Source organism: Leptonychotes weddellii, chromosome 1 (genome assembly GCF_054177405.1).
Source record: "Leptonychotes weddellii isolate Sample4059 chromosome 1, ASM5417740v2, whole genome shotgun sequence".
Classification (NCBI taxonomy): domain Eukaryota; kingdom Metazoa; phylum Chordata; class Mammalia; order Carnivora; family Phocidae; genus Leptonychotes; species Leptonychotes weddellii.
Genome location: NC_138369.1, coordinates 177,334,697 through 177,362,437, shown reverse-complemented (window position 1 = coordinate 177,362,437; position 27,741 = coordinate 177,334,697). Strand labels below are relative to the sequence as shown.

General features: G+C 37.7%; 1 protein-coding gene and 1 long non-coding RNA gene across 3 annotated transcripts in view; one reads left to right on the top strand and one right to left on the bottom strand.

Annotated features, from left to right (window-relative positions):
- Positions 1-27,741, top strand: part of CYYR1 (cysteine and tyrosine rich 1) — a 183,347-nt gene that overhangs the window by 25,486 nt on the left and 130,120 nt on the right. The window lies entirely within an intron of this gene.
- On the bottom strand, positions 12,161-19,663 carry LOC145716874 (uncharacterized). The gene is made up of 2 exons (XR_014139830.1): positions 16,255-19,663; positions 12,161-16,112 (listed from the first exon to the last, which is right to left on the bottom strand). It is a non-coding gene; the product is annotated as an uncharacterized LOC145716874 (long non-coding RNA).

Here is a 27,741-nt window from a genome sequence, read left to right as displayed (position 1 = left end):
ACATAGAATTATTTGCCAAATTAGGAATTAAACACAGACCAGGATTTATAGTACAGAACTTTTTAAATGTTTTCTGAAACATTTAACTTGTTCTGAAATGGTTTTGCCATTTAGCTAAATTATTCTTTTCATGTCATTTTTTACTCAAATTAAAATTTATTTTATTCTCTAAATATTTAAACCCAGATCTCTATAATATTAAAAATGTATAAATAGATGCTATGTTTTAATTACAAAGTTAGCCTTCAAAATTTATTTAAATGTTAAGCAATTTTAATAAAATTATCTTTCCTTCTGATACTGTCATTAATCAATGTCTCCTGAGTATCACCAGCATACATCACAATATATACCCATCAAAAGTGTCATTAAAGAAGGACCCTGACTACAAAGAGCTTATAAATTTAGTTTTGTAAGTCAAAAGAGATTTATAAACATTGCATTCTTATGATAGACATTCAGCTAATAAATCCTAAATAAGTTTTGATTTATAAATCCTGTTATTGCCCTTGGGATTCAAGGGACTGATTTATGAGTCAGTATGCTAAACTCTATAATTTGATCAGGCATAAATCTTATTTGGTGATTTCTATTTTAACCTGTAATTCATAAATCCTGGTCAATATAGGTTTTCAGTTTTCTAAGTGTTCTGCATTTACCAGTGGGTCTCATAAGTGCATATTTTAGGATGTAGATGATTAAAAGTGATAATTTGCCATGATTCAGTTAAATAAATATAGCAGCTGAATAGAACTTTCTCTGTATTCTAGGGATTGAGTTTCTAGAAATGAGCTCTAAACTCATTGATGATTTCAAAGCCTTTTAGCTGTAAGAACAATAGAATATTGTAATTAAATAGGACTGGTGTGCCAGAAACCACTAATTGTCTTCCAATATCCAATCTTTCTTTTTCTATAGTAATGTAATTTACAAAGAGCACAGTATCTGCCCAGGATAAACACTACATCTCCCAGCCTTCCTTGCAGCTATGTGTGACCATGTGAGTAACTTACAGCCAATGGTATATGAGCAGAAGTGATAAGTACAACTTCAGTACACATATGTTGGCTGGAATGCAAAAGTAGTTCAGGTCCAAGTGGGGAAAGAAAGGAGTGTAGACCCTGACATGGGAGTGCAATCCTTTTAGGTCTGGTACACTTACTCCATAACAGATAGATGAGGGGGGAAACAATATCTAGTATCTTAAGACATTAATTTAAATATCTTACATCATTTAGTAAATATTAAATTTTATTTTATTATATATGTTATTTTATTATTTTATTTTTTTATTAACATATGTATTATTTGTTTCAGGGGTACAGGTCTGTGATTCATCAGTCTTACACAATTCACAGTGTGTTATTTCTATATTATAAATTTTTTTTAATATTATTTGTCAGGAACTCTGCTAATCAGTATGGAAATACAGATAAACATGATTCAGGCCTTGTCTTTGTTAAATATATTCCTAAGTAGTAACTTGTTTCTTAACACTTGAGTACTTGGAATTGTTTTTAAATTTGTTTTGTTTGCTGGTAGAATATAAAAATATAATTAGTGTATGTATATAAATCCTGTATATGACCTTATTAAATTCACTTAGTACCTCTGGTAATTACTTTGTACAGTAGTTAGGATTTTCTTTTCTTTCTTTTCTTTTCTTTTGATTTTATTTATTAGAGAGAACAAGAGCAGGGTGGGGGGAGGGACAGAAAGGGAGGGAGAAGCAGACTCCCTGCTGAGCAAGGAGCCCAAGGAAGGCTTGATCCCAGGACCCCAGGATCATGACCTGAGCTGAAGGCAGATGCTTAATCCGCTGAGCCACCCAGGCACCCCAGTAGTTAGGATTTTCTATATAAAAAATTATCATATGCAAACAGGGAAAATTATACTTCTTCCTTTATGATCTGTATATGTCTTTTTTTTTTCTTACCTTACTGCCTGGGAAATATGAAATATAAGTTACTACATTTTGCCTTGCTCCAGAACTTAGAGGGAAGCATCCATTAAGTATGACAACTGAAATTTTTTTCATTGATCCTCTTTGTCAGATTGAAGAAATTCTCTTCTGTTCCTAATGATTGCGTTGAATTTCCTCAAATACTTTTTTCCATCTATTGAAATGATTGTATGTTTAGTTTTCTTGTAATGTAAATGATACTGATTGATTTTCAAATTTTAAACCACCCTTACATTCCTGGAGGAATCCCTATGTAGTTATGATTTTTTTATCCTTTGTATATGTTTCCAACTTTAATTTAGGTAAAGATTTTCTTATGGATCTTTGCATCTATGCTCATGAGGGAAATTGGTCTGTAATTTCATTTCCTTGTAAATGTCTAGTTTTGTGCTCAGGGTTATACAAGTCTCTTATAACAGCTGAGGACGCATTCTTTCCATCTCTATTTTCTGAAAGAATTTGTGTGAGATTGATTTATTTCTTCTTTAAAGGCTAGATGGAATTCATCAGTGAAGCAGTGAAGTCATCGGAGTCTAGAGTTCTATTTTGGGGAATATTTTTAATAATGACTTTAATTTTAATTTTTAATAGTTATGGGACTATTTAAATTTTCTATTTCCACTTATATATTTTAAAAAATTCATTTCACCTAAGTCTTCAAATTTACTTTTATTAAATTCATAATATTCCCTTATTATCCTTTAATATCTATAGGATTTTTGTGATAAACTGTCTTTTATTCTAAGTATTGCTAATTTGTATTCTTGTTCTCTTTCTTTTTAAAATCAGTCTATCTGATCTAGGAGTTTTTCAATTTTATTGGTATTTTCAAAGAAAGAAGTTTTTTTGAAGACAGGTTTGCAAGGGTATTCTTTTAACATATTTCTTGAGCAGCCCCATCTGCCAGGTCCTGAGAGCCACATAGTCCCTGCCCTGGTGGTCTTAGATCAGATCCTGGCAGAGGCCCCGCAGAAAGGCTTGAGGTGGGGAATTGGGCCAGTGGGAAGTGCAAAGGGCAGCTTCCTTTTCTTGAGCAAGGTGGCCCAGGGATGTGAGGAACAGTGGCCTGAATCTCAGTCAGGTCCTCTCCACTGGAGAGGACTTAAGTCTCCTTGCCCAGTGTCCACATAGCCCTTCATTCGTCAGTTTTTTTCCTTTGGGCTTTGTTGATATTCTCTGTTGTTTTCTAACTCACTGATTTCTGATCTTAGTTATCTCCTATTTATTTTATGTTTGCACTGTTCTTTTTTTCCCTAGCTTCTTAAGTTGGAAGCTTAGATCATAGATGCTATAGCTTACTTCTTCTCTAATCTAGCCATTTTAAAGTTCTCCTAAGCATTGTATAGTTACATCCCACAAATGTTATAATGAACTTTCATAATTGTTGACATGAAAGTCTATTCTAATTTCCTTTATGACTTTTTTTTTTTTTTTTTGGCTCATCAGTTACATAGAAGTGTATTTCTTGAATTCCAGATACTTGGGGGTTTTCTTAATATCATTTTATTATTGATTTCTAACTTAGTTCTGCTTTGGTTGGAGAACATACTCTGTACTATTTCAAATTTTGAAGTTTATTAAGATTTGTGTTTGGCCCAGCATATGGCCTATTTTGGTGAATTGTCCATGTGCACTTGAAAAGAAGGTGTATTCCGCACTTGTTGGGTGTAGTGTTCTATAAATGTCAATTACTCAAGGTGGTTGATAGTGCTGTTCAGGAGATCTGTATCCTTTCTTACTTTTTATTGTTCTATTAATTGCTGATAAAGGTTGTTAAAATTCTAACCATAATTGTGAATTTGTTTACTCCTCCCTTTAACTACTAATTTTTGCCTCATGGATCTTGAAACTTTTTGTCTCTAAGTGCAAATGCATTTCTGAATATTAAGTCTTCCTGATGAATTGACCTTTTAGCATTATGAAAATATTTATATATTTTCTTTCCTGCCTTTTAGTGAGTCTTTGAATTTTGAGTACATCTAACTGAATTTTTGTATTTAAAGTACCTTCCAGGTAGACAGCATATAGTTCATGCCTTTTAATCTATTCTGACATTTCCTGCCTTTTCATTGGAGTACTTAATTTCTAATTAATGCTAACTATTGGTGTGGTTGGATTTAGGTCTGTCTACTTTCTATTTGTTTTCTGTTTGTCCCATTTGTTTTGTGTTCCTCTGTCCCTCCTCTCCTATTATTTTGAGTTCACTGAAATTGCTTTTAGAATTCCATTTAATTATCTATTTGGCTTTTTTGCTTACCACTTTGTACTATTATTTAGTGATGCTCTACAGATTACAATAAACATTCTTAACTTTTCAGTCTGTTGAAAGTTAATGTTGTCATAAAATGTAATACCTTTGCAATCTTTTTGTTTTGTTTTGTTAGTGCAATCTTCTACGTCTTTTTAACCCCTGTAATTTATGCTATAGTTTTCATGTTTATTACATAAGCTATACATGCTATGATTTTCACTTTAAATGGTTGTGATTTTTTTTTTTTTTTGAGAGAGAGAGAGAGCAGGGCAATGGGCCAGAGGGAGAGGGAGAGCGAGAGAATCTAAAGTAGGTGCCATGCCAAGCATAGCACCTGATGCAAGGCTGGATCTCATGACCCTGAGATCACGACCTGAGCTGAAATCAAGAGTCAGACGCTTAACCAACTGAGCCACCCAGGGACCCCCATAAATATCTTTTTAAATTAAGATCTGAATTTTTATCTGGAATCATTTCCCTTGGGTTTGAAGAACTTTCTTTAGCTTTTCTTGAAGAGAAAGTCTGCTGGAAAATTACCTTTGTTTTTATTCATCTGAAAATACCTCCATTTCAGCTTTATTCCTGAAAGTTATTTTTGCTCCATGGAGAATGCTGGGTTGGCAATTTGTTGTTTTCATTTGACACTTTAAAGATGCCATTCTACTATATTTTGGCCTCCAGTGTTTCTACTGAGAAGTCATTGGAAACTTGTATTTTTGTCCTGTATATGTAATGTGTCTTTTTTCTCTGGAAACGTTCAAGATTTTCTTTATCCTTTGTTTTCATTAGTTTAACTGTCACCTTTCCAAGTTTTTTTTTTCTTTTTTCTATTTATATCATATAGGGTTCTCTGAGTTTTTTGAATCTAAAATTTTGGAAACTTTTGTCCATGCTTTCTTTAAATGTTGGGTTTACCAGTTCTCTCATCTTCTTGTACAACTCCATATGTATGTACTTTTTTGATATAGTTCCACTAATCACTGAGACTCTGTTTTTTTTCCTACCATTTTTTTTCTCCTTGTTCTCCACATTGTATAATTTTGATTGAATGATCTTCAAGTCACTGACTTTTATTTCCAACATGGTGTTAAGCTTATCCAATGATATTTTTGTCTTAGATACCGTATTTTTCATTTCTAGAATTTCCATTTGGCTCTTTTTTTTTTTACAGTTACTATTTCTCTGTTGAGATGTTCTGTTTATCCATTCATCACAAATATATTTTCCTTTATATCCTTGAGCATACTTATAATAGCTAAATTAAAATTCTTGTTCTCTAATTCTGGCTTCTGGATCACCTCAGGATCAGTTTCTTCAACTGCCTTTCCTCTTGATTATGTATCTAGTAATTTGAGATGTGTCCTGGACATTGTGAAAAATACATGGTAGAGATTGAATTCTGTTATTTCCTCAAGTATTTATTTGTTTGTTTGTTTTATCAAGTCCCAGTCTTTATCACCTCTGCAGTGGGTAGCTGCTAAAATCTCTGTTCAATTCTTCTAGCCTCGGGGTTGCTCACAGTTTGTTACATGCATGCATAGTTCAGATGACATCCTGAGATTTTCCTAGAATTTATGTATGCAATTTGATGTTCCCACTCCCCACTGCCCCAGAGTTTCTCCTTTCCCTGATTTCCTCCCTCATTTTCCATCTACTTTGACAGTCCTAATCTCTGTCCTCTTATTCTTAAAACCAGCACACTCCAAGGATTTCTATCCCAAAATTTAGTGAATCTGCTTAGTCTGACTGGGGAAAAAGTCTGATCAACAGGAAACTCACCCAATCCCATTTTCTTCTTCCAGGTCTTGACTCTCTTCCAATGTATGCCTGCTTTTGTTTTTTCTCCAGTGACTTTGGGGAATTGTTTTTTATATTGACCAAGAATTCAGTTGTTACCTGTGGTAGGGCTGTACCCATAGGAACTGCTCCACTTTTACCATTGTACCAGAAGAAAAAACTGCCCCCATCCCTGGTTGTTGACTTTGAGAAATGCAGCCTAGTGTTCTAAGCAGAGATGCTAAAAGCAATTAGGGAGAGTTTAAGAAAATTTCTTTTAAGAACTATTTCCTCAAAACACATAATAGATGTCTCCCTTAAAGTGGCATTGCATATCAACCTTGTTGTCTCGCTTAGTTTTATATTAAATCAGAGGGAAGGAGACACGCTATTATGAACAGAAAAAAAAAGATGTGAGTCCCAGACATAATAAAATGCTACTTATGAATTTATGAATGCATCAAAGCTTTGGTTAAACAGCATGGGCTGAATGCAAATGTCTATCTGAACTTCCTCCTGAAGCCTCACAAAGCAATGACAGTAAAGGAATTGAGAGGGGAAAAAAATCACAAGGACAAAAAGAAGACAGCAGACAGCAAAAGTAACATTTTGAACTCTGGGAAATAGTTTTACCACTGTTAACTCTTAGACTGGAGAATGCAGTCATCTGAGTCTGTTGAGGCAGCAAGCCAGAAAGCCAGTCATTTTCACATAAAACTATGAAAATCCTCAGAGACTGTAAGAACTGGCTTGCCAGGCAGGTGTGCAAAAAATGGGACTGAAAACTGGAGTGTGGGCTGAACATCTTTAAAAGAGAAGTTAGACTTCCCATCTTCCCTCTGTACCCTGGCTCCATCAAGAGAAAATCTGGGGTCTAATTTTGGAGAGATAGCCTCTGATATCAGATAGCCTCTGGATTTGGAGACATCAAGAATAGTTGAGGTTGAAGGGTGAGCTACTATGCTGACATCAGAGGGATTATGGGAAAATCTTCCCATTGAAAAGAGATTTATTCCCTGCATGGCTCCAGAAAGGCCTGCAGCCAGGCATACATACTTGAGGTTGGAGATTGGTGAACTGCCTTCTGGAAGAAAATTGATCCACTCAGAAGTAAAGACCTACGATAGGATTTTTAACCAGAGGGTCTATGAACTTGAATGAGAACAATAATTCATTTTTTGTTTCCACTAACCTTTGAAAATTAGCATCTCTCTCATGTGTGAATGTAGGTAACAAACCAGTGCAATCCTAGCAGTACCCGTAACTTTGCCACCAGTAGGAATCATGGTAATTTTTTGTCACATTACTCATTGCTTATATCTTGAAAGAGTATTTGCACTCATCATTACTTCAACAGTTATTAGATATAACTCTAAAGCTTATGATATGATGCATTACTGTTATTGTATCGCAGTATTACCATAAGCACATATTGTATCACAGATTTAATTTTTAATACTTTGCTATAATTGGTTTCATGCATTTAAAAACATTCTGAAATAGGTTCCACAGGCTTCACCAGACTGCCATGGCACAAAATAAGTTAAGAACCTCCAAACCGGGCGCCTGGGTGGCTCAGTGGGCACCTGGGTGGCTCAGTTGGTTAAGTGACTGCCTTCGGCTCAGGTCATGATCCTGGAGTCCCGGGATCGAGTCCCGCATCGGGCTCCCTTCTCGGCGGGCAATCTGCTTCTCCCTCTGACCCTCCTCCCTCTCATGCTCTCTGTCTCTCATTCTCTCTCTCTCAAGTAAATAAATAAAATCTTTTAAAAAAATAAATAAAAAATAAAATAAATAAAATAAAAAAATAAAAAAAGAACCTCCAAACCATGGATACAGGCATTCGGAGATTCCCCCAGCCAAATGAATGATCCCATAGTAGCAACACTACAGGGGGAGACTCACAGATTGAGAAGCTATACTCGTGCTTCCCAATCTGGTTCATTTGGGCCTCACTTTTAAATATGATTTAATAGCTAAGGAAGACCAGACATTAGAGGACAACCTCTACTATGAAAGGTAGAGCCAGAACAAAACAAAATAGACTCAAATAAGAAACAAAGAAGGGAGAGGAACACAGTGGTGAGAAAGTAAACACATGAAAACAACATCATAATTAACATCTTAAGAGAACTAAAAGACTATATTGCATCTATAAAACAAGACCAGACACTGCACATACAAGGGAACAAAGAACACGAAGGAGTTCTTGGAAACTCAATTAAGATAGCTTTGGGGTGCTTGAGTGGCTCAGTCAGTGAAGTCTCCAACTTTGGCTCAGGTCATGATCTCAGGGTCCTAGGATCAGGCAGCTTCAGGCTCCATGCTCAGCAGGGATTCTGCTTGTCCTTCTCCCCCTTCCTCTGCCCCTCCCAAGCCCACCTCCTGCTTGTGCTTTCTTGTACATGCTCTCTCTCTGTCTCTCAAATAAATAAATAAAATCTTTAAAAAAAGATAGCTTCAATAAAAAGTTTAACAGATATACAGAAAATAATATTAAGGACAACATTACTCTTTTCCTTCTTTCAGGAAGTAGAAGAAAAAAGTCAAAGAAATAAAAATAGTATTTTATCTGCTTTACCTATTCTCTACTTACAAATCATTGCACTGCTTAGTGAACATCTTCTGACCTCCATTTCAGCACACTCACTCCACTATAGTGCTCCCCACACATACACATTCTCCTATTTAGTGACAGCTGGTTGAACATGAGAAGGCAGAAAATGGGTTGGTTTGAGGCAGAAACTTACTCTTTCCAGAGACTGCAGTTTCTGATAAATGAAGGTTCATCTCTGTGGTAATCACTACTCTTGCTTACCAGATACTCCTAGTTTTCTATCTACCCCCCTCATGGTGGTAGGCTGTTCTCTCTCCTGTAGTTTGAGGTTAAGCATTGCTCTGTGGCTTACTTTGGCCAGTGAAATGTGCAACAGCTCTGGGAAGCCTTCAAAGGTTCACTACTTGGTACATGCTCTTCTTTCTGTCACAATGAAACCTCTTCTAGCCTGGGTCACTGAATGCTGATACAGGACAAAAACCGCTTCCTGCCAACCCAAGCTGGATTTGAAGCTTGAGCACTTAGATAAACCTTGCTTGGGCTAAGCACTGACTGCTCGAGGTCATTCATATGGCAATATAAACTAGAATCTCTACCGTCTACATCCTTGCATCTGCTCTTTATGTGTTCTGAGTTGTGAACCAAAGGGGGATGCCACACAGAAGAACAGGATAGAGGAAGCCACCTTGCACCCTTTAATAGTGGAGCCTCGATCTCATGCATAAGTTACCTGGAGCTCAGTGGTTTTAAGTCAAATACTGCATATATTCATACCTGAGTCGCTCCATATACCATTCTTTCTATCTGATGAACTCTCCCTAGACCTTCTTCTGTACTCTTCAATTATTTAACGTGCTCATCCATCACAATCCCTTCCGATTATTTCCCTAGGAAAATTTCTCTGAATCCACACATCAGGTAAGATTCCTTGGCTTTCTGCTCCTGCACTTGTACTTTTCTTTCCAGTGTTCACAATGATCAGTCTTTACAAATTCTTGGCTCTTTTGCTTAACTCTTTGATGCAGAATCTTTGGCTGGGCCTGGTACACAGTAGGTGCTCAATAAATATTCATCAAACAAAGAGACAAGTGAATGTAGCATCAAGAAAGCCGAGAATAAGTCTGGAGAATATAGAAATAATATATTGGGGGAAGGCAGAAATAAAGATGAAAGCACAACTGAAAACAGAGCCGGTTAAAGGGCTCTAGTTTAGCGGTGCTCAGGTAACATCAGGAAGCAGGTACATTTCCATTCTGGCATCTCAGGGCAGCTGGTGTTATAAAAATAGTGACTCAAACTCAAAGGGGAAAAGTTACCATTTTCTTTCTACCTAAGTATTGAATTTTAAAAGCAAAGCTTCAGGCCCTTTCTAATCACATTAGAGTGACTCCTGCCATGCTTTACTAAAATGAAAGCCTCTGAAGTGTGGAGGAAATGGTGTTTAAAATGTACTAAGTAAGGTGACTTACACCTTCCCCAAAAAAGTCTGAACTTCCTGCCATCCCTCATTTTGAAATGCTATAATTTGACGTTGCCTTCCTTTGGTAATGTACGCTATTTCTTAATTCATATAGATCACACATAAACCTATTTGTTAAAAGCATAATGAAACATCTCATAGAAAAACAGAGCTTAATGCCTCTGTGGCTTTCAATAATATATTACATCTCCTTTCTCTTTCATGCTTCTCTGGAAACTTAAGTCTTAAGTGACCTTTCTTAATAGACATACAAACTCACTGGTGGTTTTTGGGATAGACAAGTTACAAATATCTTCCAGGGGGAGTACCTCAGGGTTCACTTAACTCTCGAGCCTGATGGAGGGAAACTGAGGCAGCCCTCGGAGGGTGGGATGTGAGAATGGCCACTGACCTACCACGGCAGCACACGCAAGAAGAACCTTAGAATGCCAACATTGTGTATAACACAAATGAAATGAGAGAGCCCTTTAAATTTTAGAGGGTGCTATAACAAAACCTGATTTAAAAGTCATTGACTTCCCTCCATAGCCATAGTAAAAGTCTCATGAGCCTGCCTCTCTCCACCAAATGAATAGAATGAACAAAACTTCAATGGTACAGTTCTCTATAATAGCAAAAGTATTCTGAGCCGAGCCGCCGTCATTCCTCCTTTTATAACTTTCCCCCACCCCCTTTTTGACCTCACTCAGTGAAAAGCTCTTTTAAACTAGTTTTTCTTTTATCTGAAAGAGATACTCACTTTGAGTCAGGCTGTCTCTGTGCCACTCTGCTTTAGCAGGAATTACACCTAGCAATTGTGATGTCAGTAGACAAAAATTCCCAGTGACTTATGGGTAACAAAATGAGCGAAGAATGAATGAGTGAATGAAAATAATAAAAGTCCCAGGTAAGGTGTGTTTCTATCACAACCGTTCTGTAGAATGGGAATAGTCCTCTTTCCCTTGCAAGTGTAAAAAGTAAAATTACTTAAGATTTATGCAAACAGCTATTATGGTACCAAAAGTCCCAGCTGGGAACAGCACACTCAAACCAGCAGTTGAAGAGAGTTTCATAAAAGGAGCCTTGGTAAAGGAATAGTGACTAGAGAAACCAACAAAAGCTGGTGCAGTGTTCCAGGCTGTCAACACCTGAGAACATCCCTAACACAAGGAGGGGGAGGAGTTACCCAAATCCAGAGAGAGTAGCTGTATGAAAGGGGCCTCTCCACCAGAGCTATGGCTGTCTGTGGAAGGCAGTCAGCAACTGACTGGAGGCAGAACCAGAACATCATAAGGCTCATTCTCACTTTCCTTTCAACCTCCAGTCCCCTGCATTTGGCTGTCATTGCCCAAACCCAGGCAGAAGCCAGAAGGCAAGTTGGTCTATTGATGCAGTTGTTATGGGTCAGCCTTCCTGACTACTGAGCCAGAATGGGGGTCAAGAGGGGTAAGAAAATAACCAATGCGTTAACACGTAGTAGAGATGCGATAAATGGCCACCGACTCTGAAGCTGAGTGTAATGGAATGAGAAAGCAGTAATTCATATTCATTGATTTACTCATTTAACATTAGCCCTTTATGAAGCCCCTATTATGTAAAAGAACTCTGCTAGTCCCTGAGCACACAAAGAAATAACACACGATTGCTGCCTTCAAAGAGTTGTAATGGAGAAATCAGACAATAAATAAGCAAATGACAATATATCATAGTGATATTAGTGAAATATTGACAAAGTATTTTGCAAGGTCATTATTTTGAGATTCTGGCTGACAAATTCCTTAAACTGATTTGAGACAAATGCTGACATAGTGCCAGAAATACTGGTGAATATCATGATATGGTTACTTGAAGCTCCATGTATTTAGAATTTGATACTGAATTTTTTATTATTTGAATCAGTCTTTTTTTAAAAAGATTTTATTTATTTATTTGAGAAAGAGAGCGTGTGAGCACAAGCAAAGGGGAGGGGCAGAGGGAGAGGGAGAAGCAGACTCACTGTTGAGTAATGAGCCAAATGCGGGACTTGATCCCAGGACCCTGGAATCATGCCCTGAGCCTAAGCCTGATGCCCAACTGATGGAGCCATCCAGGTGCCCTATTTGAATCAGTCTTAAAGCAAACACATTTGAGTCCTAAATTCTTTAAAAAAAAAAATTTTTTTTTTAAGATTTTATTTATTTGCGAGAGAGAGAATGAGAGACAGAGAGCATGAGAGGGAGGAGGGTCAGAGGGAGAAGCAGGCTCCCTGCTGAGCTGGGAGCCCGATGCGGGACTTGATCCCGGGACTCCGGGATCATGACCTGAGCCGAAGGCAGTTGCTTAACCAACTGAGCCACACAGGCGCCCCTGAGTCCTAAATTCTTAACAAAACCTTCTAGACCTTTCACCTTGAAAGAGTAAGTGGCTTTGGCTGGCTATGTTACATAAACTAGTGTTTGCTAACTTTCATTTTTGTAATTGTTCCACTCTCAGAACCATACCAAGCATTGCACAGAAAACACACAAAATAACAGGACACTCAACTTCTAGATACCAGTAAAATTTCTCCATTAATAAAATATAACTTTGTTATGGCAAAAAACAATCATGCAGGCTGATTGCGAACAGCTTGAATTCCATAAATGTTTCCCAGCTCTGACGACTTTTATAACACACAAATATAAGCAAATTGGCTGACAAACCTAAGCTTCACAGTGTACCTCAAATGATATAGTGTGGGTTTGTTAATTTATTTACCATCACTGTGGAGCTGCTTACAAGTACTTACATGTCAATATTCCTGAGAATATATATTAGTGTTGCTCCATAATTCATCAGTATCACTAGAAAAGATGGGTTCGGTACAGTAACTTAAAATTGTCAAGAAAGCCTTCATGGGTATTTGCCCAAACAAAATGAAAACACTAATTTGAAAACATATATTCACCCATATGTATTGCAGCATTATTTACAATAGCCAAGATATGGAAGCAGCCTAAGTGTCATAAATAGATGAATGGATAAAGATGTGGTGTATACATATAATGGAATATTACCCAGCCATAAAAAAGAATGAGATCTTGCCATTTGCAACAACGTGGATGGACCCAGGGTATTAAGCTAAGTAAAATAAGTCAGACAGAGAAGAGCTAACTCCTTCTTAAGGCCTCCAAATATACCTCTGTTCCTCAGTCATTCTAGCAAGCAATTTAAGTGCTTAATAAGACAAAATCCAATAACACTGAACCACAATGACCTCTGTTAAAAACATTACCAGCAGCTGATAATTTTAAATTAAATAAAATAGAGACTGATGGTATTGGCCCTGTGCCTTCAGGATGTGGGTCTGTACGTGCCATACTCATGGTCCGTTCAGCCCCCAACTCTGCAATCGTGGGCACTTATTCCTAACGCATGCTAACGGCTGTTGCTGGCTCCAGCAAAACCATGTTTTGTACAGGTTTAATCCATTTTAGGCAAAGCCAAGAGTGGTCATTTGTATTTTAAGATTTAAATAAAAATTGTGGTTGCCTATTTTCTTCATGAATTTTATACTTTACAAATGTAATGCATGACACTCATTAATTCAATATATGAATTATATATGTGTGTTGTATGTTCATATATGACTCAATCTATAAAAGGTCATTTATATCCAGTTTATCAGAAGTTCCTTTATTTCATAAACCCTTCTACCTTTTTAAAACTACCCAAAAGGAACATATGTAACAAATTCTGATGTGATGGACACAGAATGGGCTTTGAACTAAGCATATTCCTATTCAAATCACCACCTCTGCCACTTAGTAACCCGGGGACTTTCGGCAAGTTAATTAACACCTCTGAGCCTTACTTTCTTTATATGCTAAGCATCAATGACAATACATAACTATTGGATTGTTGTGAGAAATAAGGTAAACATATAAGTATCTGTTTACAGATACTTTATATAAGTAAAATAAGTAAAACATATAAGTATCTGTTTACTTTATGTAAGTATCTGTAAAGTGTAAAGAGGAAGGACTCAATAATTATTTTAATTTCACTATGCCCCTTTGTTTGCTCTCAATAATGGACTAGGTATCTGTGAAATAGACATGAAACCAGCAAAACTTTATAGTGTTAGCCTTCCTGTCCCAGAAGACTTTTGTTGAAAAGGGGCATAAGAGATTTATTTGAATGTTCTTCCTTCTCTTGCACACTTTCTTGTCTGATGGCCACAGATAATCAGTAACCAAGCTCCTCAATAACAAGTCAAATTGATTTCCGATTAGGAAATTGCTTCTCTCTGATTATATAAATAATGGTACCATCCCAGTAGATTGAACTGAATCTTAGATTTTATTTTCACTTTTTTTCCCATTTTAGGGTCTTTCTAAAGTTGCATCAACAGATTTCTGGCAAATATTATTTAACAGGAATTTCTAAAAAGAAACCTAAGGGTTTTAAATGAATACCCTTTGAGTTAAAAGGAGCAATTTAGTTACTAACAAAATGATATTTTGGCATAAAATTAATATTTCTATTTCTATTCTGTCAAAATAGTTTGCTTCTTTTTGATTGTTAACCAGATTTCTGAACATTTCCAGATTTTTAAGTTTTTCCTTTACCTTTTTTTATAGAATTGCCTGAGTTTATTTCTTGAAGTTTCCATATGATGTTTTCATAAAACAGTTCATTCCTTTGACTGAGCTTTTTGAAAAAGGGTAATGATAATGCCTTACCCTTCATTATCTCAGACTTTGTAGAATATCGTATTTCTGGAGACACAACAGGTGAACAGAACCTCTGATCGCTGAGCTGTTTTATTATTTGAACGAGATATTCTCCTGGGACCTATAAAAAGATTCTGATACCTAAAACCTGAATTTATCTTTGAATTTGGCAGCAGAGCTCTTTGTAAAATAGCAGTGTTCTGGAGGAACTAAGCTTTCTTTATGTATGATTCATCTGGCCATATTCATGCAAAATAAAAGAAATGTACAGAAGCAGCAATGAAATGGAATATATTCATCCCAACATAGGCCAGTTTTACTTGATGAAAACAGAACTATTCAACAGTCAAGTAACTGTCCATAAAAAGAAAGATTTCTAGATTCGTGGCTGATATAAAGAGCTCCCTTTTAGAACTCTTTTTTGGTTGACTTTCTAACCTTCAAGGTTTATACAACATTCATTGAGAAAAATAAAAGTGGTTTGACTTTAATTGGTTGTGTAAATTGGGTTATTTTACATAATTAAAACATACTGAGCTCACACAACTTCATGCCTGAAAAAACAAAACACCATAGTATTTTAGAAATTGTACTTGCTAATTTCAAATTCCAAGCCCCAGTACGTTTGTCATATTTTGGCCTGTGGACAAAGAAAAGTGGGAAACTGGCTGTGCTTCTGGTCTCTGCTCTGGCTCTAATTTGCTTCAAATGTCCCAATGACTTTGCTATGTTTCCTGGGCAGAATAAAGTTATAGGAGGGCAGCCTTTCCGTGACTTCTGATCATTCATGTCATAAACACAATATTTGCAAGAAAAAAAAAGAGGAATCCAGAGCTTCTTCACTGAAGGGTCAACTTACTTTATTACCTAATTCATTATGACTGATTGACTTGAACTCTTGGCTTATTTTGTGAACAGAAAGGACTGCCTTCGCTCAGGCAGATTTTGAGAATTAACAGGGCCATGGTGTTTGGAGGACGTGTGATTTGTCCCTAAGTGGGGTTCCTGAATCTTAAAATGCCTTCACCTTCCTTTGATATCTAGAACCCTGAAGTAAGCTCAAGAGTTATTATACCACTTGAAAGATGAAAATGAAACAAACAAACAAAACCAAGAGTCAAAGAGGTGAAGTGCCTTCCATAGGGCTCACATAGCACTTAGCCAATAAAAAGTTGCAGTAGGGCTCAAAAATAAGACCGATATCTCCATGGACAAAAAAGGAATAGAAATACACAGATGTTCGTCAGGACTGGGGCCTCTGGAGAATGATTTGATTTGTATTTTATTTTAAAAGGTCACTCACTTTCATGTGGGCACCAGATTGTGAAGGGCAAGAGAGAAAGCAGAGACCCCACTTTGGAGCCATCTTGGGGAGCAGGAGAGAAGATGGGGACTTTTCCTCAGGTAATGGCCTGGGAAGAAAGAGAGGTCAGATTCAGAATGTTTTGGAGGAAGAAACAATAGTAATTGTTGATAGATTAGATGCATGAAGTTAGGGAAAGAAAATTTCTAGACTAGACGTGTTCTAGACTTCTACAATGAAAGTGAATATACCTCAATCTGAAATAACCATGGAAGGACAACAGTGAAGTGAATCTTGCCCATTCTGCTACTACTCAGCCTTTCTCTCTGAACCATGGAATTGTTTTGAAAGCAGGTTGTGATCCTTCTATAGGCTACAATAAAGAAGAAAGGTGTATAAATAAATAAACAAATAAAATAGAGACAAGAGTAGCTATATTCTGTTACAAATCCAAGCATATCTCTTTTCAGTAGCTTCTGGTACTCTCAGTCTGGCCTCATCTTATCCACCAGAGTTTGATTTCTAAAATAATTTGATTATATCTCTCCTCTATCTGACACCTTCAGTACTTCATCACCTGACATACACAAGTCCAGATGCTTAGGATGGTCCCGAGGCTCTTTGTAGTCTGGCCTCACCTTACCAGACTTCCTCTCGGCCAAATCCCCCACACCTTCCTCCCAAGCCTGTATTCTCACAAAACTGAACGTTTTTGCTTTAATACTTATTGTTCTTTGTGCCCAGAACACTCTTGATTTCTTCCTGGGCCTGGAAAAACTTGTTCATCTTTCCAGTACCAATAACCAATTCCTTCCCCGGGAATTCAGTTATCCCAGGGATAAAACCGCCCTTGAATTCATTTCCCTGATCATATTTTTTCACAATTTATGACCAGTCGCTGTGTCTCCATCTCTCTTGATATACTGTGAGATTTTCAAGGGCAAGAACCTGGTCTTTTTATCTTTTTTCATTATTGTATCCCCCAGTGTATGGTAGGTGCTTATCAGTGTTGATTGAAATAAATTAAGGTCTGCCTCATTATAAAAATTTATAGCAGGTAAAATAAAACATTTTCTCTAAAAAATCAAGATGTGAAAGCAAAAGGTCCACTTTGGTCAAAACAAAACTAAATTTTGTGAGCAATCAAACTGTTCATAAATTGGGAGAGTACTCTTCTGATATATAAATAACCCTTAAAAAATACCATCTGTGCTTTTTTCTAAGTCAGTGTTTTTTTAAGTTCTTTGTTTTTTCCCAAAGAGGGGGCTGTCACAGGTGCCTTTAAAATTGTCATTAAAACTGTTGGATAATTTAACAGATTCCTATGAATACACAGCTTTGCAAATAATTTTGGAGGCTTTCAAGTCCACTAAAATTCCTTCATGGAATAGATCAAGACTAGGTTAAAGTATCTTCTGTAAACTTTTAAAAATAATATATGGTAAATCTTCTCTATAGTTGGAGTATTGTCCACATTGCCAATTGTTACTATTCTCATAGTGTGAGTGTCTAATACTGTGGTTGATTTAAATGTGCTAATACATAAAGGTAAATATTTGTTGTAGACAGCATACAGTTTTGACAAAATACCACATAGAACAATACAACATCGATGTAAAACTATGCAAATTTTCATTCCAGATAGAATTCGTTTGCAAATGATGACAGTGTAACCTTTTCAATCCATACCACTCCATATCCTTTCCTGAAGGACAAAACAGCTAACAAGGAGCTCCAACAAAAAAAAAAAAGAGAGAGAGAGAGAGAAACATTATAAATCCTACCTTAATCTTCTAAAGAAGTGAATTGAATTTCTTTCCAAACATGAAAAAATATTTTATTCTATCTCTTCCTGTTTTCTTCTTTGCCTTTAATTCAGAAGCTATGTCACAGATGAGCTATGAGTAGGTTTATCAGGATGTATAGCATGTGTCCAAGACCCAATCAAACAATCAAATTTTGTTGATCATTCTCTTTGGAATGAAATATACTCAAGAGTTCAATAGAGATAGCAGTCCATCAGGGATTCTTTTATGCTCCTGCGCTAGCTGTACCACCTGCCTGAAATGTCCTTTTCCAGGTGTCTGCTTAGCCAACTCTTTCACCACCTTCAAGTCTTTGTATGTCAACTCACTCGCATCCCTTCCTTTGATCCTCCTTATACTGCTGACTTATTCTTTTATTCCTTGTAGGATTTAATCTCTTCTGACAATATTTATACTTTATTATGTTTATTGCTTGTTCCCCTACTGCTTCCAAAATGTAATCTCTTCAAGGACAGGAATCATACTAATGTATTTCAAACATCCGAAATAGTACTTGGCACATGGTAGGCTCTCAATAAATATTTGTTGAATCAAATGAGTGAATGGATTGACTATACAGCCTAAGATTTACATATTAATTCATTCTGAGGATACAACAGTGAATAAGAAGACATGATCCTGTACAAAAACTAACTGATGGTGCCTCTGATGTTAGGATCTAGCCCTGAGTAAAGGAACAGGGATGGTTCTACTGAATCTATTCAGTTTGGGGAAAAAAAAGACATCTGTTGCAAGGATTTCAATGATACTTCAAGAATGTAAATTACTGCTTAATTTTTGAATTCAGGGTGACACCTGATCCTGAGCCCTTTCCCTTTCTTTGAGTAATCATTTGGTGAGGAACTAAATTGAACCATTCGTTGCTGTGTCAGAAAGCTGAATGTTAGGAGGATAATAGTCTGAGCATCATAAAGTATGGAGCTACAAAGAAGAAAATAGTATAATTTCTTCTTTTCACAAATGAGACTAAAACTAAATAGCTTCAAGAAGTCAGTGTCCTGGACAACCATATCAGGTGTCTAAGTATGGATCTCAGAGGGTTGCAGATACTTAGGAGTTAATTTCGTAGGACCAGACACTGTCTCAGCATCGCCCTCACAAATGCACAGAGTGTCCCCAGCCACAGAGTTAAAGATCCAGTGTCTTCAGCAAGCTGTGTGTAGTCAGCATCAGTGCTGTGACACAAAGGTTCATTGATTTTGTCGGCCAAGAACTCAGGGCCACATGAGAGGAACACTGACGTTCCTCCAGGTTATGGTCTGTACAGTCTGCTGTAACAGAATACCATCCTGGGTAGCCTAAACAACCAACATTTATTTCTCACACAGTTCTAAGAACTGGGAAGTCTCAGATCAGTCAGCATGGTTGGGTGCTTGGTCTGGCCCCTCTTCCTGTTTTACAGACAGCTGCCTTCTTGCTAGCCAGATGGGAGACGGGATGGAGAGAGACCAAGCTCTCTGGTCTCTTTTTGTAAGGGAACTAATCCCATCATGGAGACTCTACCTTCATGACCCCATCTAAATCTAATTGCTTTTCAAAGGCCCCACCTTCAAATATATTGCATTGGGATTAGACCTTCAACATATGAATCTTGACACCAATACTCAGTCCGTAGCAGTCTCCAAGAAATATCTGTATGTGCCTGTGTGGAAATTTTCTGGGGTCTCTTAGAGATTTAATGAAGAATGGTCTAGGCTCTCTCAAATTTGGGGATTCCTTCCCCCTCCTCTACCCACCCTTACTTACTCTTACCTTTGCCAATATGTCTGATTCCTCACCCACCTGAATCCTCCTATTTTAGAAAAAGAATAAAGAAGAAAATATTTTAATGTAAAGTAAATATATCTAAATGGGTGAATAAGTTTTCTGCTGCATTTTTCTTTCAGGAACAAGTCACTTCTAGGAAATAATTAGGTTTATCTGACAGCAGTACTTGAAAGATTAGAAGTAATACCATATTAAAACTGCATATAATAACATGAAAAGTAAAAAATGGATTCTAGAAAGCATTGGCTCAGATAATCCCATACAGGATGTTCTCTTTTTTTCTTGTAATTCACTTTATTGATAGGTACATTATTTTTAGCCTCAATCGTAGTCAAATTTATAATTGGATAGATTATCCTAGTGAATTCTTAAATCCTGGCTAAACATTTCTTTTATTATTCCCTAGAATCCCTTTATTACTTGCTAGCTTATAGAATAATCTTAATATTAAGTTAAGCAAAGAATTTTAAAGCAATATCCCTTAAAATATTTAATACATTCTAGAGGCCAATATAAGTGGCTTTAAGTTTGACCATTATCATACATAATATACACAGCTACTATTGTCTATTTACACAGATAATTAAAAATTGACTACATTTTGGGAAGCTTCTGTAAATATATCAAAACTAGGGCACTTATCATCCAGCAGAAGCCATCCATTAGATATTCTGTCATTAATATTTTTAAGGTGCAATTTCCAGAAGACTATATTTCATATTTTAGCTTTTTTTCTTGTAATCACTGCAAACTCAAAATTATTTTTTCATAATTTAGGACCCTTAGATTGTCCATTAATAAATGCATTAATATTTATCAAATGAGAAAAAATCCTTTTTAATATACTTTTAAAATGTCTTAAATATAAGTCTTGCCCTGTAATCCAAACTGGCTTTCAAGGGGCCCCTGCGAACTATCAGACTGTCACAATGATATAAATTATATAAGAAAAGAAATTATATAGTAATTTAAATAGTACTTCTAGAGAGGACGTGATCATAGGATCAAATCAGTATTTTTGTTAAAGACTTTGAAAAGCAGATTGTGTGGCAATAAGCCCATACATCCGACTGGTAGTGAAAAGAACTTTTAGACTCAGGTCGTCACATTGGCTTTGCAGGTAGTATAAAACAAAGAGCCATAGTCTACCTTCAATATGCCATCTTTGTCCGTTTCATACAACTGCTTCATTCTAAAGAATTTCAGTGACCAGAAAGAACCAAGTCAAAATAAGGTGAGTGTGAGAACAAAACCTCGAGGGGAAAAAAATGCCCAGGTAGAGGAGTCTAAGAAAGTGAAATTTCATGTATACATTGTTCTTTAGTACTTCTATTTTTAAACACCTTTTGTATGAATGCTATTCTAAGGCTCTGTAGGGGGTGGGTAAAAAGATGTACACAAACGCTAAAGTTCTTGGAGTTTATAGTATGTATGCAAGTATTATTTCAGATCAAGTAGAGAGCCATGTGAAAGGCATAGAAAGAAATGCTGTCAGAGTGGGAGAAAGAAAGAGATAGCTTTCTGAATAAAGCAATCAAGGAGGGTTTTATTGAGGAGGTAACATTTAACAGGCAGGGAACGAGGTGTACAAGGGTTCATTGGAAGACAGTTAGTAGCCCAGGAGGACTGTGCAAACTAACATAAGTCTGGAAATGAAGTTTGGACAAGTCTGTGAAAGGCTTGGAAGGCCAGAAATCCAAAGCAACTGACTAGAGCAACCAGTATGTTCTTAGATTCTTTCATGTGCATGTTGGCCTGTGGGACACAGAGTATCCATGAGTGAGTTGTGAGTTCAATGGGCCCATGATAAGAGAAAAAACAGCCACCAACATGCTATCCGGTTCACCATGTTGAATGGTAAAAAGAGAGTCCATTTATAATTTCTCTATCTTCATTACTCACTTAATAGATATTTCTTGAAGAATTATGACGTGTAGTGGTAGGGAGCAAGGGGAATTGGTTTGGGTTCATTCATGTCTGCCTTCAATCCTCAGCTCCACTAATTATTTATAATCTCTCTAAGCCACAATTTCCTCTTCTGTAAAATGGAGATATGCTGCTTCCTTGCAGAACTCCTGTGCATGCCAAATGAGATATTGTAAGTAAAAGCCTTATCACAGGCCTGGTAGGTGGTTAGTGCTCGTTTAGCTCCCTCTTACCCTGGCCTTTCCCAGGCTCTGTTCTGTCCCTCCCTCCGGGTCTCTTGTCTTCCCCCACTGCTAGGGCCACGGAAGCCTTCTTCATAACTTTCTCTGCTCTCTAGATCCTAGAATTACATCTAAGCCTCAGCAAGAATAATTTAAAGAATCCTTACCCAGTGTTCGGGACACAGCTCCAGTCACAGTCTTGGTAGCAGCTTAGCTCTGACTTTGAGTGTGATTTCTGTCTTTGGACTTTTGCCCAGTCAACTCTTTAGAACCCCAGTCTTTCTCAGACCTGGCTTATCTTTTCTCCTGGCCAAACTCCACTGCCTCACGCTATCCCCTTTTCTATTGGTTCTGTTGTCCTGGACGCTGGTCTGGTGACTGGAATCCTGCTACATGTATTGAACATCGCCCATGTGTAGGGCCTGTCTGTTATTCAGCATATTTCCTGATCCTGGATTGGGTCCTGGGCTTGTGTCCTTCCAAGATTTTGTTTATTTTTATGGAACTGAGCCACCCCTCCCCACAGCCGCTTTATTAGAGCACTAACTTGGGTCTTTTGCCATGCCACTGGAATTTCCTTGGACCCTGCAACTAAGGAAGTATGTGATTATGTGTGTGTGTGCAGAGGCTTGGCATGGTTCCTGGCACTAGTCTCTCAGTCTACTGGGATCAGTACCAGGCATTCTTAAAAGGTACCATTCTTAAAAGGTACAAACGTAACTAAGGCAAGTCCTTACGCTTAAGGATTGTATGACAAAACAGGGGAAATGACACAAGTGCATAATGAAGTATAGTGCAAGACAGGATATGGGAAGTGTGTCGGAGAACATCAAAACCCTGTGCAAATTCATAGAAACAAGAAATCAGATTAGGTAGGCACATTTCTGAGCTGCCATGTTCAAAGTGACATCTGAGCTGTGCTTCCAATGTTGGATATCGACCAACAGATAAAGGAGAGCACACAGCAAGAACACAGAAGCAACATAAACAGACACAGGGCACCAAGAAAAGAGTAAGTAGAGGATGGGAAGGCTGGAGAGAATCTGATCTGGGCCTAGCTTATGGGAAAATCTTAATTGCCTGCCTAGGGAAAAAGCCCTTCGTATGATGAGTATTAGAGATCAGGGCTTAGTATAGAGCCACACAGGCTAGGCGCTACCCAACCCCAGGAGGTCCATTCTCACATGCTGGGAGTTGGCAAACTTGTTTTATTTGGCCAGATAGTCAATATTTTAGGCTTTGCAGGCCATGTGGTCTGTGTTGCAAGTACTCAGCTCTGCCTTTGTAGCTCAAAAGGCACAGACAGTATGTAAAGAAATGAGTATGGGTGTGTTCCAATAAAACCTTATTTATGGACCCTGAAATTTGAATGTTACAACATATTAGTCTTTTGATTTTTTTCAAACTCTTAAAAATGTAAAAATAAAAAAAATGATAAGCATACAAAATAGGCAGCAGACCAGATTTGGCCCTCAGGTTGTTGTTTGCCGGCCCCAGTCTAGACTCAATGTGAATGATACACAGGCCATAGCAGGAAACCATTGATGGTGTTTATTAAAGACAAGCATGATACTGTCAAACCTGAACAAGAACTAGATTCGTAGGGAGACAGATGTGAGATAAGAGACTGTGGTTCATGCTGTGTGCATCTGTGTCTGTGTGTGCATGTGCGCTACTTTTGACACACTTTTGAACTGCCGTGTAGAAAGGGAGTTTGACCTGGGCCATTTATTATTGTACACTCTCTATTTCAAAAACGTCCACACAGTATATGATCATCAGCTTGGCACTGTGACCAGCTCTCTGAATCTCTTTTATAAAAAAGGATGGCAGAAGTGTCTAAAGAGAAGGAAAGAAGAAAAGCAGTCATTCTCAAGGTTGTAATCTTTGTGGGGGGCGGGAAGTAACCCAGACCCTGGGGTCAAGGCGGTAATGCATAGAAGTTGTTGGTAAAAGGAAACAAAGGAGCATTCACTTTGCAATAACCTGGTCCTATTTTATCATAACATCGCATAAAACGTCCTATAAAATTCACTGTGCTTTCTGTTACTCTCCATTTTAAAAGTCAGCACTTGGATATGTGTCAGAAATCTTGGTTCAGTGACCTTCGGCTTCAGAAGCTTTATCTCATTATTGATATGCTGTCTGTATTCCAGCACGTGGCTGTGGGTATCTATTTGCAGCTGGCTTTTTTGGATCCATTTCTCTTGTTTGTCACAGTAGAGTTATGTGGGCCAATGACTAGGCAGAAAAATTCCATGACAAAGTTCAATTAGAAACTTCTTATATGGATTTTTGTGTCTTGGTTAGTGTAGTTCTGATTGGTTTCTGGACTCTTAATATTTTAGGCTGTGAATCTGTGACCTTTAAATGACAGACAGGATGTTCCTAATGTTTAGTGCGTGTAGAGTACTGTTACTAACTGCAAAAAAACATCTTCTGAACTAGAATAATGGGTGGAGGTTCCACAGAGGCAAATCTGCTTAATGTAGGAAATACTTTTCTATCAGACATAGATACAAGTGAGTGAAATGAGCTTTCTCAGAAAATAAATGGCAGGCTGAGTCAAAAAGAAGTTCTCTACAGGGACAGTTTGTTAATTTGAAACAGGTGACTTGGACTCTTCCTATCCTAATGCTATAGATTCCACTGAGTTTTCCAGAGAACCCAAAGCATATTTTAATCATAGAATTCACACCTTTGAGTATCTCACATTACATGGATTTAAAAGATTAGACTTGCTTTTGATAAGATTGTTTTGCATCTAGAAAACTGATAAAGAGAATACCGTTATTACCATTGTTACCATAATATTTTGCCATCATCAATAATCTGGAGGTGACTTGCAAAATAATTACATATGAATTCAGTATCTTTTTGAAGTCTGACAACAAATATATTCATTAATTACCCAAATCTATAAAAAGTAATGTTTTTAAAGGACTTTGATATATCCTTAAATACATTCTAATGAAATTTTTCAAATAGCTGATAGCTGGTCATATTATACCTTGTCCTAACTACACATCAATCCTTGGAACATACGGTTGGCTTTGTTGTGCAATAGCGGATCCAGGTGGACGCCCTCCAGGAACAGAGTGTAAGATACCATGTGAGCTGCCAATATTGCATTCATTCACTCTTGAAGGCAGTGATAACACAAAAGTGTCTTCAGAGGCTGCAAACTCATGCTTTGGGTAATCTTTAATGTTTATCATATATAATGTTTATCGTATATCACAGTTTCCTTTGCATTTTCTTCATGCTCCATACATAGAAAATACACCAACGCTGATACATAAACAGTTCCTTACTTCACTGCTTAGGTGTCACAGCTGTTAAGCAAGCAAGACTGAAAATGGTACCATTCTCTATGGCTCTAACAAAGTTGATGTAAAATAGTATAATTCATTATATCTCATCCAGTTAGGCTTCTAGGTTTCATACTGCATTATGTATGTACTTGCATTTCAATACTAGCCTAAATTTGGTAATTCTGCTTGCAAACTTTTATAGTTGAAACTAAAAAATCCCTCTGATACAAGCAAGCTATGTATTATTTTCCCCACTCTGTGGATTTGAAAACAGAGACCCAGAGTTAAAAACTGACTTACTCAAGGCAACATAGGTAGTGATCAGTTCAACCAGATCTGAGCTCAGCTCTGCTGGATCCTACTCCTGCACTTTCTCCATTGCTTCATGCCGCATCTTAAGAAGATCATTCCAAAGCTGGCTGCTGTGTGAAACCTGAGGAGTGTGCACCAGTGTCCAGGTTTCCTGCCTTGAAGGGCTCATAGAAGACTACACTTCTAACCAGCCCTCTCATAGTTAAGTGGGACCATGGGACGAGCTGACCATTGGACCATGAGCAGAGGTGCTGTATGTCACTTCTAGCCTGAGTTAAGTAAAAGGCTCTGTGTGCCCTTTCAACACAATCCCTTTGGGTGCAAGCATGGAGGCCATATGTTGAGAGAGTGGGGCCAAAAGATGCAAAGAGCCTAGATCGCTGAGTCACTGCATGGAGGAGAGCCATCACAGTGAGTCACCTGACTTAGGCAGACTTTGAGGAAGAACTAAGCTTTCTCAGTTAAGCCACTGAGATCTGGGGCTTGTTAGTCACGGCAGCATAAGCTCAGCCTGCTCTAATACACCCCATCTCGATCCTATCTACAGCTGCTATTAACATGTTAGCATTCTCTGCGGCTATGATGGTCAGAGAAAGTACAAAAACTCCTCTTTGGTGCTTTCGGGACAATAAAGCAGGAGAAGGTAATAGGGATTTGCCATAATTTTAAATCAAGGGGCAAGGAAGGACTCACTTAAAAGATAACATTTGATTAATAACTCAAAACCATGCAGAGAAATCTGCAGGAAATGCATTCTCAGCCAAAGGGAATTGTCAAGTGTCTGACATTTGAGAAGCAGCAAAGACACCAGTGTAGCTGGAATACAGTGATTGGGGGAAGACAGTAATGAGAAATGAAGAGAGATGAGGAGAAGAGGTGCATCATGGAGGGCCTTGTGGGCTATTATAAGGACTTTGAAGGCACTTGCTCTGAGGGAAAGCAGGAACCACTGGGAAGTGTGTAGTGACATAGTTTAATTTATATTTTTAAAGGATTGTTTTCTAAAAGCTTATTTATGATTAACTAAATAACTAAACAGTTATTTATGATGGATGATGCTGTTGCAATATAATCCTGACTTCAGGATGTGTGGTTTTGATCCATGACTAATTCTCACCAAACCAGTGCTGGTGGTTTTAACTCACACTGCAAATTATATTGATAACAGTCAGACTCCTAGCAAGGTTCCCAGTGATACCCTAGGCTGCAGTGCCCTTATTTGAAACACTTGCCGTAAAGCTATCAAAGAAATCCTTGCAGGAGTCTTTATTCTCCCGAGCCTCCACTGTAAATCATCAAAACTAGTTGCATATAATTTCATAGCAAATGAAACCAGCACTTGGAATGTCCTAGGTAACGACAGAAAGAATACATTAATCTTACAAACTCTTTGCTTTGTCATTTCCTTCTGGACACTCAAAAGACACCTTTTGCCTCAGTGTCTCCCATCTACATCAGCCGAGTCCAGAATTTATGTCCATTGTATTCCTGTTCTCAGCTCAGAAAACACTCATTACCCCAGTAGCTCAAGTCAGAAACCCCAGAGGTTGGTAACCATTTCCAGGTTCTTGATCCTACACAAATCCACCCTTTCCCTCTCTCCTCAAATCCAACCTGCCTTCCCTGTCATATGAATTGCGGGAACATCCCCTAATGGATCTCACTGCACACAGCTCCAGGAAGTATCTTTCGTTTAAACACAAATCTGGTCATGTCACTCCCCTCTCTGCAAGGGAGGAGCTGACCTCTTTGGACTTAAAGATCCTTTACCATCAAGTTCCTGCCTGCATTTGTAGCCACAGCTCTCATCACGGCTAGATTGCAATTTTTGCAACAGACACGCAACACTGCTTGTTTTCCAAACATCCAAAGCTACTTCACACATCTGTGACTTTGCACATCACATGCCCTCTGCTGGAACATTTTTTTCGCCTTGTCTAACTGGCAAATTTCTACTGCTTTCAGCCTCTGCTTATATGTCATGGCATCTGTGAAGGCTTCCCTGACCCCGTCTCCAGGCCCCCTCAGTTGTAACTTTATTTCAGTGGTGAACTGGAGCTTACACCTGTCACCCCCACCACACAACCCTTTGTATGCCAAGCCCCTCAGATAAATAGAGGAATAGAAGATATATGGTAGGTGCTCAGTCCCTGTTGAATGAATTAATAACTCTCCCATTCTGGCTCTATTGCCTGGCATTAACATAAGTGAGAGGATGTCATATCTGTATTTGATACCCATCCTGTGATGCTCAGTGGGTAGAAAATGGCATTGTGTCATCATTTCCTTCTGGAGGGAAAATGTAATTTTTTTCAGCAGTTTGTTGGGTGAGTTGAAAATAAACAGTACTTTAATTTTGAACTTGTTCTTAC